The sequence below is a fragment of the Misgurnus anguillicaudatus genome, chromosome 13, assembly GCF_027580225.2.
Source record: "Misgurnus anguillicaudatus chromosome 13, ASM2758022v2, whole genome shotgun sequence".
NCBI lineage: Eukaryota > Metazoa > Chordata > Actinopteri > Cypriniformes > Cobitidae > Misgurnus > Misgurnus anguillicaudatus.
The window spans coordinates 30,019,759-30,033,499 of record NC_073349.2 but is presented as its reverse complement, the minus strand read 5'-3'; positions in this window follow the sequence as shown (position 1 = coordinate 30,033,499).

Here is a 13,741-nt window from a genome sequence, read left to right as displayed (position 1 = left end):
TGGTATTGCAATCACAAAACTTGTGGCTAAAACTGGTACTGCAATCACACAACTACACTGTAAAAAGTCATTCTGCAGGCTTGTAGATTTGATGAAATTGAATATGTAAACTTTATTTAATAAAATTAATTTCATGTAGTTTGGTATTTTTTGTGTTAAAATTCTTTAAAAATGACTGGAATAAAAACAACTTATTGTTTTTGTGAAGGATTTAGCTATTCTTATTGTGTATCTGCGAATGTAGCGAATACTGAATAAATCCAATGTAATACAAATCAGCTGTTTTAAATCAAAAACCATTCCGGGTTGATATGCAGGTCTTGAGCGCTGAGCAGACAGATTTAGGAAATATTTCTGTTATTGTGCCAAAATTCAAAGTTTTGAAAGCATTTCAGTCGAGAATGTATGCTTTTTAAACAAAAATCTGCAGTAGGTTCATAAAGATATCGCCTATTCAAACATTTCTGTAGAGTTTTTGGCGATGGGAGCTCCAGATAATCAGCGGGTGCTCCGTGCTTATATATACCGGACAACGGCGCCTCACCTCGGCCAGTCTCTCTGAAAATCTCTGCTGGCTGTGACGTCAATGTAGTGTTTAAACTGTGGATAAAATTCATTTAGACTTATAAGTCTATAAGCAGTGTTTATTTGTATAATTTGTTTGTAATTTGTAAATATTAATTACAATAAGGATTAATATGAACTGGGTTTGGACGTAACTTCAGCTTTGGGACCCAGGAGGTCGCATATCTAGGATGCATTCGTCGATTCGCATGCTGCGATTGGTGGTCCAGATGCAACTCATTTTGAGTGACAGAAAAACTGACCAATCATACTGTTCCTCTGAATGGGTGGGTTCTCTTATCACTAACTCTCATAGATATGTATCATGTATGTATCTATTATGACAAATTCTGCTCGCTCGCTTGGTTCGTGTTTAAAAGATAAATGTGACTTTACTGCGGTCTTTTTCGCTTTATTTAGTTTTGTGCTAATTATATCCACAAAGTATTCGAATAAATTGGTAATGTAAAACTATTCTCTGCTGTAAATTAATTGTGTGCTCAATTGCGACGCCCTGTGTTGAATTGTCCCGCGGAAAACATGAACCATTGCTGACTGAATTGTTTGACAAAGGCGTCTTACTGGAGTACAGTATCATTACTGAGGGGAAATATAACATTATTCATTTAATTCCACAAAAGGTGAGTAAGATATTACAGTTTTTCTCAATTGCTAAAACACTAAAACCCATTGGCTGAACAAAGTTCTCAGTTGCCTGAACTCATTTATCTAATTGTGCAGTCTGTTGTCAAAACCTTAAACCATTTCACATCATAAAACACAATTTGCAGATCTCACTTAGACTTTTTAGCAAAACTCCAAACACATACTCATTCTCAAAACACAACCTGCACTCAAATGCACATGTCATGCATATTGCTAAACACAAGCAGCAACAATCAAATACAAATGTCATCACACATGTCATTGATTAAACACAACCACTCAAAATGGATTTAACCTGTTTCAAATGATGTGACAGAACCAATATAAGCCAGTTCACTGTTGTATACAGAAGTACAGTGCATTTTAGGCTGTATACTGTACAATGAAAAAATTGTATGGCCCTGAACATTGTGCTTTCCTTTTGTTAACAGTACTGACTGCTTTACAGTTTTACAGTATCACAGAAACAAAGGACAAGTTTGTGAAATGCAGGGTACAGTACTGTAAAACTAGGGGTGAAAAGTCTGAGTTCATCTCTCAAAAGTACATTTTTACATCAATCAACATGTCAGTTCCATCAAAATGGCAAGTCTGTGTGTCATTGTTCATGAACAAGACAGTCAAAATGTTGCCATGTTGTCAATATACCAAGTGTACACAATTATATGTGTCAGTATTTTTATGTAAACTGTGGATGAATTTACATGTTCACCTTTTTTTCTGTAAACAAATAACACAAATTGTGATTTTGAAAAAAAATTACAGTAAAAAAAAAAATTCAAAAAATGACTCAAAATTTCAAGATTCACTTGACAGGAATTTATCGATTCAGTTCACATTTACAAAAAAACAAAACCATAAAAAACATGCTTCATGCTTACAGTAACAGATTATGACACATATGGTCAACAATTTCATGCTATGCACGATGAACTAATTCCTAAATGTTTTGAGGTGTAAGACTATTCAACAGAAACCAGAATAATGTATTTTCATGAAAATTAAATTGAAAATGCAAACAGCAGACATTTGTACATAATCATCTGCTTGATTGTATCAAATTTGTCCAAAACAATGAAAGTTACACTGTAAATATGTAAAAATTGACTCCCTGAGAACTATATGTTTTGAACCATGTGTTTTCTATTTTTTTGTGTAGTGTTTACTCTCTGTTTGATAGTGTATATCATTTTGATCACTTTGTTTATGATTTGAGAGCAGTGTTTGATTTTACACACAGGTAAAACTGTTTTGAGAACAGTGTTTAATTTTGCACACAAGTAAAACTGTTTTAGGGCGAAAGTTTCATTTTGCAAGAGAAGTCAGAGGTTTTGCAAATAGTGCTTGAAGATGAGGTTTTGTGTTGAATGTTTTCAGAAAATGGAGCAAGGTTTCAGAAATTTTGTTTTAGCAATTGAGAAAAACTGTAAATGTATAACTTGTCTTTTTAAAATGTTTAAGCTTTCTACATAATGTAAATTGAACACTTATTATTATTATTAATTTCGCGACCTATTATCTAAATTGTGTGTTCATGAAGGCCTGTAACGTACTGCAGCTTCCTGCAGGCAACATGAAACATTGCTGAGGGAGAACTTTATTCACAACAAAAGGTGAGGAATATTATTAAATAAATATATTGTACATATTATATTGTGTACATAGTGTATGTGTGTGTGTATATACACATGTGAGTAACTTGGTTAACAAATCAATATGTGACTGTATCCTATCGTGTGACAGAAAAAAATGTAGGGAAAAGATTTGCCCTAATTATAAATATAGATTATATATCTTTTCAAACATTTTTTGATATTATTTGTAATTCCAATGAGAATTTATTATCAGTTTTCAATATTACTGCACATTTCAAACACACCTAATAAGCCACAAACTCAGATGAACTCCATTGCACATATCTTCCAGTTTTCTTTAAAACATTTTAATATACAAGTTTAATGTGTGGATTATTTCAATATTCAAGCTGTATACATTTATAGAGGTTTTAAGACATAATTGCTGTTTAATGTTGCAGAATAAAGATGAAGAGGCGGGACTTGAGCAGCTTGTGATGGCTGTAATTGTAAAGAATGGATCTTCTAGGAGTGGAAGCCCAAAGGATGCTGGAATTGTTATCAAGGCCTTAAAGGTGTTCCCAGGGCTTTGTCCTCACTGGATTGGATTGGATCTATGCATTGAATCTCCAGTATCCCAGGCATCTTTTCAGGTGTTTCAGAAACTTTTCTTGGAGCTGGATTCTTCAAAGTTTATGAACTGATTACAGTACAGTAAGTCTAAACTGCTGTCTGATGTTCTGGGTGTGAATCAATGTAACAGAACACAACATGGAACCTTTCGTCGGGAAATGTGGACGGTTTTCTTTAAAGACTGTAAAATACTTTTTGAAGTGTACACTGTTGCAAATACATCATTAAAATGAGATGCTTTACTGTTCTTTTGACTGCAATAAAATAAGAATTGATTCATCTTTGTTTGTCATTCTGAAATCAGATATAATACTCATTACTAATAAAAATATTAATGGATGATGTTAAATTAAAATAGTATAATTGAATAGTATGTATTGTATAGTGCTAGGTCTTTGTCCTGTATACCCAATATTTTGTTTAAATTTAAATAAATTTCTAATTGCAAATTGCAGATTACCTTTTTGAATGGATAACTATTAAAGAGTTTATGGAGTGATTCTAACTCAATTTTTATTTGTTGAATTTAATTAATGATATTGCTTGTAATCTGTTGTCACACTTTTATTGAGTAGATATGGCATAATATTTTTTATTGTATAGTGCTAGATATTTGTCTAGTATACCCCATATTTTTGTTTAAATTTTAATAAAATTTTTAATTGTAATTTGGCTTTTTGAATATGTTAATATTAAGGAGTTTATAGAGTAAATCTAAATCCATTTTGATTTGTTAAATGTAATTAATGATATTGCTTGTAATCTGTTGCCACAATTTTATTGAGTAGATGGGGCATATTATTTTTTACAGTGTAGTGGCCAATACGCAAAATGACAACATAAACATCAGTTGAGGGCTGCAACTCTACTTTTTAAATGACAATATCCTGGCCAGACCACTGATGTCAGTGATATAAATATTTGAAATGAAAATGAATTCTTAAAGTCTAGTGACATATCAGGGCCATTTTATGATTAATTAATATAAATTTCTTACATACTGTTCCTTTAACATATAAGGTTAAACTACTGTAACATTTGCTTATCCATGGTTTTGGAAACAAAAAATTATAATAAAGGAGATCTCATCTGCACTGCTGCTCATATGCAAATTTCCATGCGACTGCTAAAATTTGCTGTAATTATGCAGCTGGTTGCCAGTAACTTCCTGTAGAAGATAAAGGAATGGAGGATAAAGGCTTGAAATGTTTTATTTTTTTATTAACTTTGAACACACTGTTGCCAGTAGGCCTAAATAACATAATCTACAGTAAGTTACTGGCAACCAGTAACTTACTGTAATATCTACAGAATTAAATTTTTTGTCTATGACAACCCATAGCAGCGTACATAAGAAAGTTATGAAATTTGGGACCCTTTATTGAGGACAGTCCAAAAAGTTTCCACAGTAAATTTGGTGTCTCCATATCAAACCCATTAGCGCCACCAACAGTCCAAAGTTGCACTTACGTTTTTGCTTCTGACTCGGAAGTCCTAGAAACTAATTCTTGTTTCCTCTGATTCCTTGGCTCAAGACGATTCGATTGGACCCTATATGACCTAATTTTCCGTCATGAAAATTTGTCTGCCATCTTGAATTGTTTGTAAAACCTACTTTTTCGAACTCGTCCTAGAGCTTTTGGCCAACTGCCACGAAAATCAATATGTAGCATCTAGAGACACTGGAGGCAAAAAGTTGTCAAAAGAATTTCAATACACCAATTTGTTGTCATATACCGCGTCAATGAATTTTAAGTAGAGTGCGAAAAAACGGATTTGAGGCTGTGATATTACGCACTGCCTGAAAAAAGTCCCCTGCTATTGAAAGTAACCAAGGTGACTATATTCGGGCAGTGTGTAATATCTACACCTGCTGGAGTCACGTCAAAGCAGCAAAGTCCTTGATTATTACGCCAGAATGAGAGTATAGTCCTTAGCCATATCTGCCTAGAAAATCACAACTTTTAATTTTCCATCAGTCTTAGTACACGATGTAACAACAGAAGCGTCAGGTTTTAAATAGGACAAATATTGAAACTCTTTGGTTATTTTTTAGCACAATGCTAATGGTCAAATCAGATTCAATGGATTGTGCTAAGCTATGCTAAAAGTGCTAACGCCAAACCCAGAGATCAGCTGAATGGATTCCAAAACGGTAAGAATCAAATGTTTAACTCTAGGGGAGCTGGAAAATAAGCACATTTCACACTCCGAAATTTTGTGCAGACATAAGAATAAATATATAATATCATTAAACAATAATAATAGTGATGCTCTGTATAAATGCAAGCACCACTAATTAGGTTTATTATTTGGCTTGTAAAGGTTGGATAATTTGCATTTCACACAACATTTGATTTCATTAATGCTCAATGGACTCAATACAGGACCATATGTAAACAAAATGTGTATAAATATTCAATTCAATTCAATTCAATTCAATTTTATTTATATGGCGCTTTTCACAATTGGTGATTGTTTCAAAGCAGCTTTACATTAATAGAAGCAGTGGAAAGCACAGAAAAATGACAGATAGCACAACATAATACACGATAGCACAAGCAGCTAAATTTGATGCGGCTATGAATCAACATTATAAGCGTGCGTATTGCTAATGTAACGTAAAGAAGAGGGTGCTAAGTTAAGCCCAAGAAGGCTGCCTCCCCGGGTTGAAAAACCCCCTAGGAGAAAAAAACCCCAGGCTCAGCCGGGGAAGTAAAAAAAGTCATAGGAGGGAAAAACCCTTGGGAGATATATTTATATATACATTGAAACGATTAAGGATATATTTATATATACATTGAAACGATTAAGGAGATTAAGGAGATTAGGCGGAGGTTAAGCGGGTTAATACAGGTTATAGTTAATACACAGGATATAGGACATAACACAGTGTGCAGGTTTGCCATTGGTTCTGAGTTTGTAACAGCGTATACTCTGTCACAGAGGAGACACTTTGCATGGCTTTATGGTAAGTGTCTTAAGGAAAGTTTTTTTTTTTTTGGTGGAGTTTGATATTAAGGCATAAATGGCTCAATAAGGGAGGCGTTCTTCTGGCAATGAGAGAACTTGAGTTATTTGAAGAACTGTTGATTTGTTAAAAATTTTCATTCACTTCTGCCCCCAGACTGTTAGGCTGGCGTTGTTACCCTCAGACGGTTAAGACGTACGATTCTGTGCTTTAAAACTCCCATCTCGACTCTGCTGAGAGTGTGAGAAGAGAGAGAGAGAGAGAGAGAGAGAGAGAGAGAGATACATCCGAATTACAAACCATGCAGATATATATACATACACTTCCTTTAAACTCCCCTTCCTGTGAGATATACACACACACACACACACACACATTCTGGTTTCCATGTTTTTTTCCATGTTCCACACATTCTGACATTCCAAAGACGTAATGGTTTTTATACCATACAAACTGTATATTCTATTCCCCTTACCTACCCTAACCCAAACCATAACCATCACAGAAAACTTCCCATTTTCAAGAAAAATCATTCTGTTTGATTTATAAGCTTGTTTCCTCATGGGGACATCAAAATGTCCCCACAAAGTCACAAAAATACTGCTATTCCTATCTTTGTTGGGACAATTGGTCCAGGTACACACACACACACACCGGAAGTTAACTTCAGGCCAAGCCTGTAACCACAATAACACGTGTGCATCTGATAAAACAATATATCTTTACTGCCTTTCTGGGCTTTGAAAGTTGCCTGCTATGTTGCAGTCTGTAGGGGCTCAGAAACCTCTCAGATTTTATCAAAAAAATCTAATTAAAAAATATCTGTTTATGAACAAAGGTCTTATGGGGTGTGGAACAACATGAAGGCGAGCAATTAATGCTTGAATGAACTAACCTCTTAACTGGCTAAACGTGAGTAATAAAATATAATCAGCAGGGCCGGCATGACCATCACACCAACAATTATCCATACATGAGTGTTAGGGACCTTTGGTTGTTTTCTTTTGCTGTTTTTTCCCCAGTGGTTCTGTAAAAAAAGCAAAATCAATTCCAAACGTAACTTCTTGACAATTACAAAGACGTTACAGTGTCAAAATGTTGATAAATCAAAATGAAAGTTTCTGTTCACAGAAGCCGCGTGAACGACTCCCAGCCAATCGAATAACATGACTGAGCAAGAATTTTAAGTTTTGTAAATTAAATAAGAATGGAAGAATATGAGAGGCCAGAACTGTTATCACATGTAATGAAATGGCTTTACTTTACTTTTTTGTTAATATGATTTATATTTAGTATTTAATAAATAATTGTTAAATGTAGTACAGAGTCTGTGGTCTATCGCACAAAGAAGCACCAACCACTGACTAAGTTTATTCCGGTTTTATGTACAACCACGAACAGCACATGATGTCCCTGGGCTCCGTAACGACATCTCTCATAAAGGTTTGCGACTTTAAATAGTAAAAAAATCAGAAAAACACATAACCTGTTCGCTATAAACCACACAAAATACCATTGATATACTACTTCCCTTCCGCCGCTTCACCAGAAGTTTTACCCACTTTCTTTTTTACAGTAACGCCCCCTGGAAACTTGTGGATAAGCAAAAGAGTATATTCATGAAAACCTGTCTTGAAAACGGGATTCTTTTGGTGAGTCAGCTGTTGAACTCTCAAGGAAACTTGATGACTTATGACAAACTTCTATCATATTTTGTATGTAACTTCCTGTAACCCCAAAAGAATATGCCTCTGTAATAGGAGCTGTCTCTTCTAGTATTGTATCTTTATGTAGGGATAACATACTCTAAACATGCTTCTTTACTTCAGTTTCTGTGTCAGAATTTGTTTTTGATCAAATTTGTTAAAAAAAAGGCTATAAGTTTATTAGAAGAAGAAATTGTTAGTAAACCATATGTTATTTTCTATTGGTTTAAATTCATTCAAAATATTGATTGGACGAAAGTTTGGTTATTACCGAATAAATTGTTCATTACAAATAAAGTTAAAGAAATTGAATTTAGGATACTACACAAATTTTACCCCACAAAGCATTTTTTTAACCAGATTTCTTGAAGATATCAATGTAAATTGTATATTCTCTTCATTACAACCAAAAACAGCACCGTATATTTTCTGGCATTGTCAGTATAGAAAGAGGCTTTGGTGGAAGGTTTGTACAACTTTGTAAAACTGTCCAACTTTCTTTTATTATATAAAAATGTAATATTTGGCTTTTTGAATTATGAAAAGAAGTTGGAAATGAGGCTTACACACTATCAATCTGTTAATTATACTTGTTAAGTACCACATTCATTGTTGCAAAACCGCTTTTCTCTGTGGTACTTAAAGGTGTAGTGGAGGATTTTCTCGAATTTTAGAAAATAACCGCCTTCTCCACTTTTTTTAAAAATGCAAATGGGCAACACTTCTGATTGACAACTAGGAGGACCAATAGTCTTGACGATCCACCCGGAAAAAGAAAATCCTCCGCAAAACCTTTAAAGAATTAGATATTTATAAAAAGCACTATTAAGGTACAAACAAAAAAGCTGTTAAAACTGTGTATTTGTTTAATACATTTAAATTATTGTGATCTAGCACAGACTTTCTTTTATTTTCTTTATTATTTTGCAGTCAATATTATAATAATAATGTGTTGTGTAATGTAATGTAATATTATAATAATAAAATAATAATTAAAATAAAAGAAAGTCCGTGCTAGATCACAATAATTTAAATGTATTAAACAAATACACAGTTTTAACAGCTTTTTTGTTTGTACCTTAATATATTTAATTTTTATTTTATATATTTTTTGTATTTATGTTTTGTTTATTTAAATCGTTGGATCCATCTTGTATATCTCATTTCGAATCAGTCTGACGGTACTTTGACATCATCCGCCTGTCGGTTCTTCCAGAGCCACATGAAGTCAAACACCTATTATTACAAATTTTCTAACCAAATTTCTTGCAGCACAGCATTAAATTGACCACAACTAAAAGCTGTGTCCCAATTTTAAAGGTGAATCCTTCAAATGACGCGTTGAGATTTTGACCGTAGTTATATATTATATTTTTAGCTTGTGCTCAAATTTTAATGTACGAACCAATATTTACCAGCAAAACATCCTCTGAACTAACTCTTACTCTATTTTTACCATACACCATAGTCATTAGGGGTGTAACGTTTCTCAGTAAAGAATTGAATCGTCCCGTTATCCTCCCACAGTTCGGCACGCACATGCACCGCAGAGCACCGTGTTTGATTCGACCATTCTAAAATAGTTTGGTGAAAAAAATTTCATTTTAAAGTGCACAGTAAAGTTGGTACATGTAGTATAAATAATTTTGGTTAAAAATGGCTTAGGTTTTTATTTTTGGTAAAGAAGCCTGTTGTTACCAAAGTGTTAGGTGTTTGTAACCCAATAAATATTTTTTTTATCTTTGAATTTGACAGTAGCCTTTTTGTCCCCATAAACATACACACACACACACACACACACACACACACACACACACACACACACACACACACACACACACACACACACACACACACACACACACACACACACACACACACACAACAAAACATACTAAACCTTGACTCTAAAACCGTGGCGCACACCGAACCAAGTAATTTGAACAGTTACACCTCTAAGTCATATAACTCAGTAGTTCCATCTGCTGGTCACATTAGGTATCACAGATGATTCACTGCTTATCAACACACAAGCCTTTTTTAACTTAAAGAGTAACTAAACCCCTGGTCAGAGCCTGACTCCACCCACTGGCAATATTTGAGAAATGCAGGAAAAGTGGGCAGATCCCAACGGAGATATAGGGGATGAACTGAGCTCGTACCAAGTGGGTGGTGAAATCGAAACAAGGGCGTGGTGAGCTTGAACCTGCTTACATCACAAGGTATTTTTTGGACCCAACATTCAATAGGAAAATTCAACTGCAGTAGCCACCGTTCAACCTGAAGAGGGCAGCACTCAGACGTTTTTACACCATATATTGTAGTTTTGAAACACTTTATATCCAAATGTCAAAAAAGTTACTAAAATCAATGAACAGCACTAATAAAGCCCCATTCTTACAGTTCATTAACTAAAAAAAGTTGGTTTAGGGTTTAGTTGCTCTTTAACTAAGCATTATATTCGCAAGTCATATATACATATAAAAACATATTAGAACAATTTACGAAATAAGTCAGAATGATGACTTGTGCATCTTAGAAATGCGACCTCCGGAAGGCTGCAGCCTTCAAATTGAGAAACGGCCTCTGTATCATCGTTAAGCATTTTAAAGGTTTCATGTTTTTAAGTTTTAGGTTGACCAGTTTGATTAAAATAAATAGCATCTGTGCTTTTTTGTACAAATATTTTATTTATCAGTGTCAACATTGTATCGTTTATGTTTAACAGCTAACTTATTTTAAGTTACTCATCTTAAGGGGTCTAAAATAAGAAAAAGAGACTTTTAAGACACTTTAATATAACTGAAACTCCTATGTAGCACTTTTTTTACTTGAATGCAATAAATGTTTTTGCTGAAAAAAAGAGAATCATTTGAGAGAATCGTGATCTCATTGCCATGGGGAAAAAAATGTGATTGACATTTAGCAAGAATCATGCAGCCCCAGTGATCGCACTGACAGGGCCCCCTCACAAAATTCTCAGGGCCCCCAGAAATCTAGGATCACCTCGCAGCCAATGGATTTGTGATTAAATATAAACAACAAACATCAAATCAACTTTACAGCAGTACGGTAAACTGATACCCACCTACAATAACATTGAAACGTTCTTCCTTGCTACCAGCAAATTGAAAAACATAACATCCAGCATCACTGGGTGTAACATTATAAAGGGTTACAAAGACAATCTCGTAGTCAAAGTAGAGAGAGAACCGAGGTGTTTTGATGTTTGAACAGCCCTTCTTCTTCTCATCAGTGGCGCAGTTGCGGATGACAAAATTCCCACTTTCACAGTTTTTTTCTAAGGTCACCGTATGGCCAGGCTTCAGTTGGGCTATGTGAAGTTCAGTGACTGATCCTTCTTTAACCTTTATAGAATTAATTGCCAGAGCACCTGTTGAGAATTAAACAATTTCATGGTAAATTCAGGTAATGTGGGACATTTTTGCTACTCTGACTTTAGCAATTTATTTCAATTTACATTATCTCACAAAACTACAGCCCTCACATTTCAGAAACCATTTTATATTAAGTATAAAGTATATTTTCACAAAGGACAATACTATAGAAATTAAATATGGATATATTTCAGATGTGCTACTTGTATAGGAGTATAGATTTACTGCCCCTTAAAAATAACTTAACATACAGTCATTATGGTCAAAGTAGCTGGCAACAAAAGTAAGTACACCCTAAGTAATAACAGATTTATACCGTTTAACCTTATAGGGCCATATTTTAACGATCTAAGCGCAGTGTCTAAAGCGTACAGCGCAACGTCTAAATGGGCGTGTCTGAATCGACCTTTGCTTATTTAATGACGGGAAAAATGGTTTGTGCGCCGAGCGCATGGTCGAAGAGGGTTGGTCCTTTTTTTAATAAGTAATGGGAGTATTTTGGCAGTAACGTGCAATAAACCAAGGAGAGTCTCAGCTCTCATCCCCTTTAACAGCCTGTTGCGTTGGCGCTATGTCTAATCCCTATTTAGATGACGGACTTTGTAAACTGAAAAAATAAGCGGAGGAAGAAGATCCCCAGTTTAAGATTAGTGTTAAAAAATTGTGTTGTTTTTCACTTGTATTGAAATTGTTATTTTTTATTAAAGAGCCACACAGATCCAAAATCGAAACTAACTTTTATTGCAGTGTGTCATGTAGCTGTCCATCAATGTAAACAACGTGTAAAGTAGTTGAACCAAAAAGTGCACGATTAATAAAGTTATTGGCTTATAAAGCAGGGAGTCGACTCTGAATCGCTGAAACGAGTCGTTATAGGGAGTGAGTCTTCTTCCTGATATTTGCTACGTCACATGAACACATCCACGTCACATGAGATACTAATCTCCGCCTACAGCCTTGCTCGCGGGAGAAACGAAAACTATGACCCGCCCACAGCTAGCTAGTGTGTGAGTGTAAACATCAGCTCAGCTGTGTTTTCAGTTTGTGTAGTTTTCACTACCAAAGGAGACTTTTTCAAGGAGGGATATACTAAACGTGTCTTGCTGTGAAGAATCAGTGCTTAAAATTCATTTTTAACGGAGGGATTTAGACGTTTGGCAATGAAAGATGGTTCAGTACCCACTTTATTTGGAACAACATGCGTCTCCTAACCACAACCTGTAAGTATGATTATAGCTACATACTTGCTTAAATGAGTGTAAAATGTCTATAGTCGTTTTCATTGCTTGGATTAATGATGAATGATATCTTTGTTTAAACTCTAACTTATATACTGTCAGAGTCACGATAGCAAGCGGTTTTGCTATGACCTGGTTAGTTTACATAAATGCTTTAATGAGTGTAAAATTGTTAGTTTCGATCGTCGTTTGTATATTGCTTGTAGGGCTGAACGATGTGAGGAAAAGTTGCGATGTGCGATGACATTGTTTAATGTTGCGATGACGATTTGAGTTGCGATAAATATTTTTTCACGTTTTAGGGGCCATTCACATGTCGCACCTAAAAACACGTGGAAAACACTAGACACGTAGGTTATTGTCACATAACCTGCACGCTGCACTTGTCATTCTGAAAAGTTAAAATGTTTTTGAAATACCTGGAAAAAAACGAGCGCGTCGCACCGAGTGCGAGTCGCGACCGCGGCGCTTCCAGAGCGCACATACATTTGAAATAATGAACTTGAGGGCACAATAGACCCAATATGTGAATCACCGCTTCCACAGTACCTGTGTTTGCGGCGTCATCTCTCCTGAATCCAAAATAATTCCATGATATAGCTTAAGTGCTGTTCATTTTCACCACAAGGTCTTCGTCTGACAACACATTTTCCTCTTCTCTCCTTCCTCTGCCATCGTTTTTGCTAACAGGCACAGCGTCGCATCTGACACCTCACAATCACAAATCAATCTGAGCGTAGCTGACTGCGTAGCTGACTTGGGGGTTCCCCTGATTGGCCTAATAGCATGAACGCGCAGACCATCGCTGCGTCCGAAACCGCCTACTTCCATACTATATAGTAGGCAAAGTAGTGCTTTTTGCATACTATATAGTATGGTAGTAGGCGATTTCGGATGCAGCACATGTCTTCAGGACTAAACGTGATAGGTCAAACGTTTATTACATGCGCTTACTGTTTTCCCTTCATTCATCGCGTCAAGGCTGTCTGTT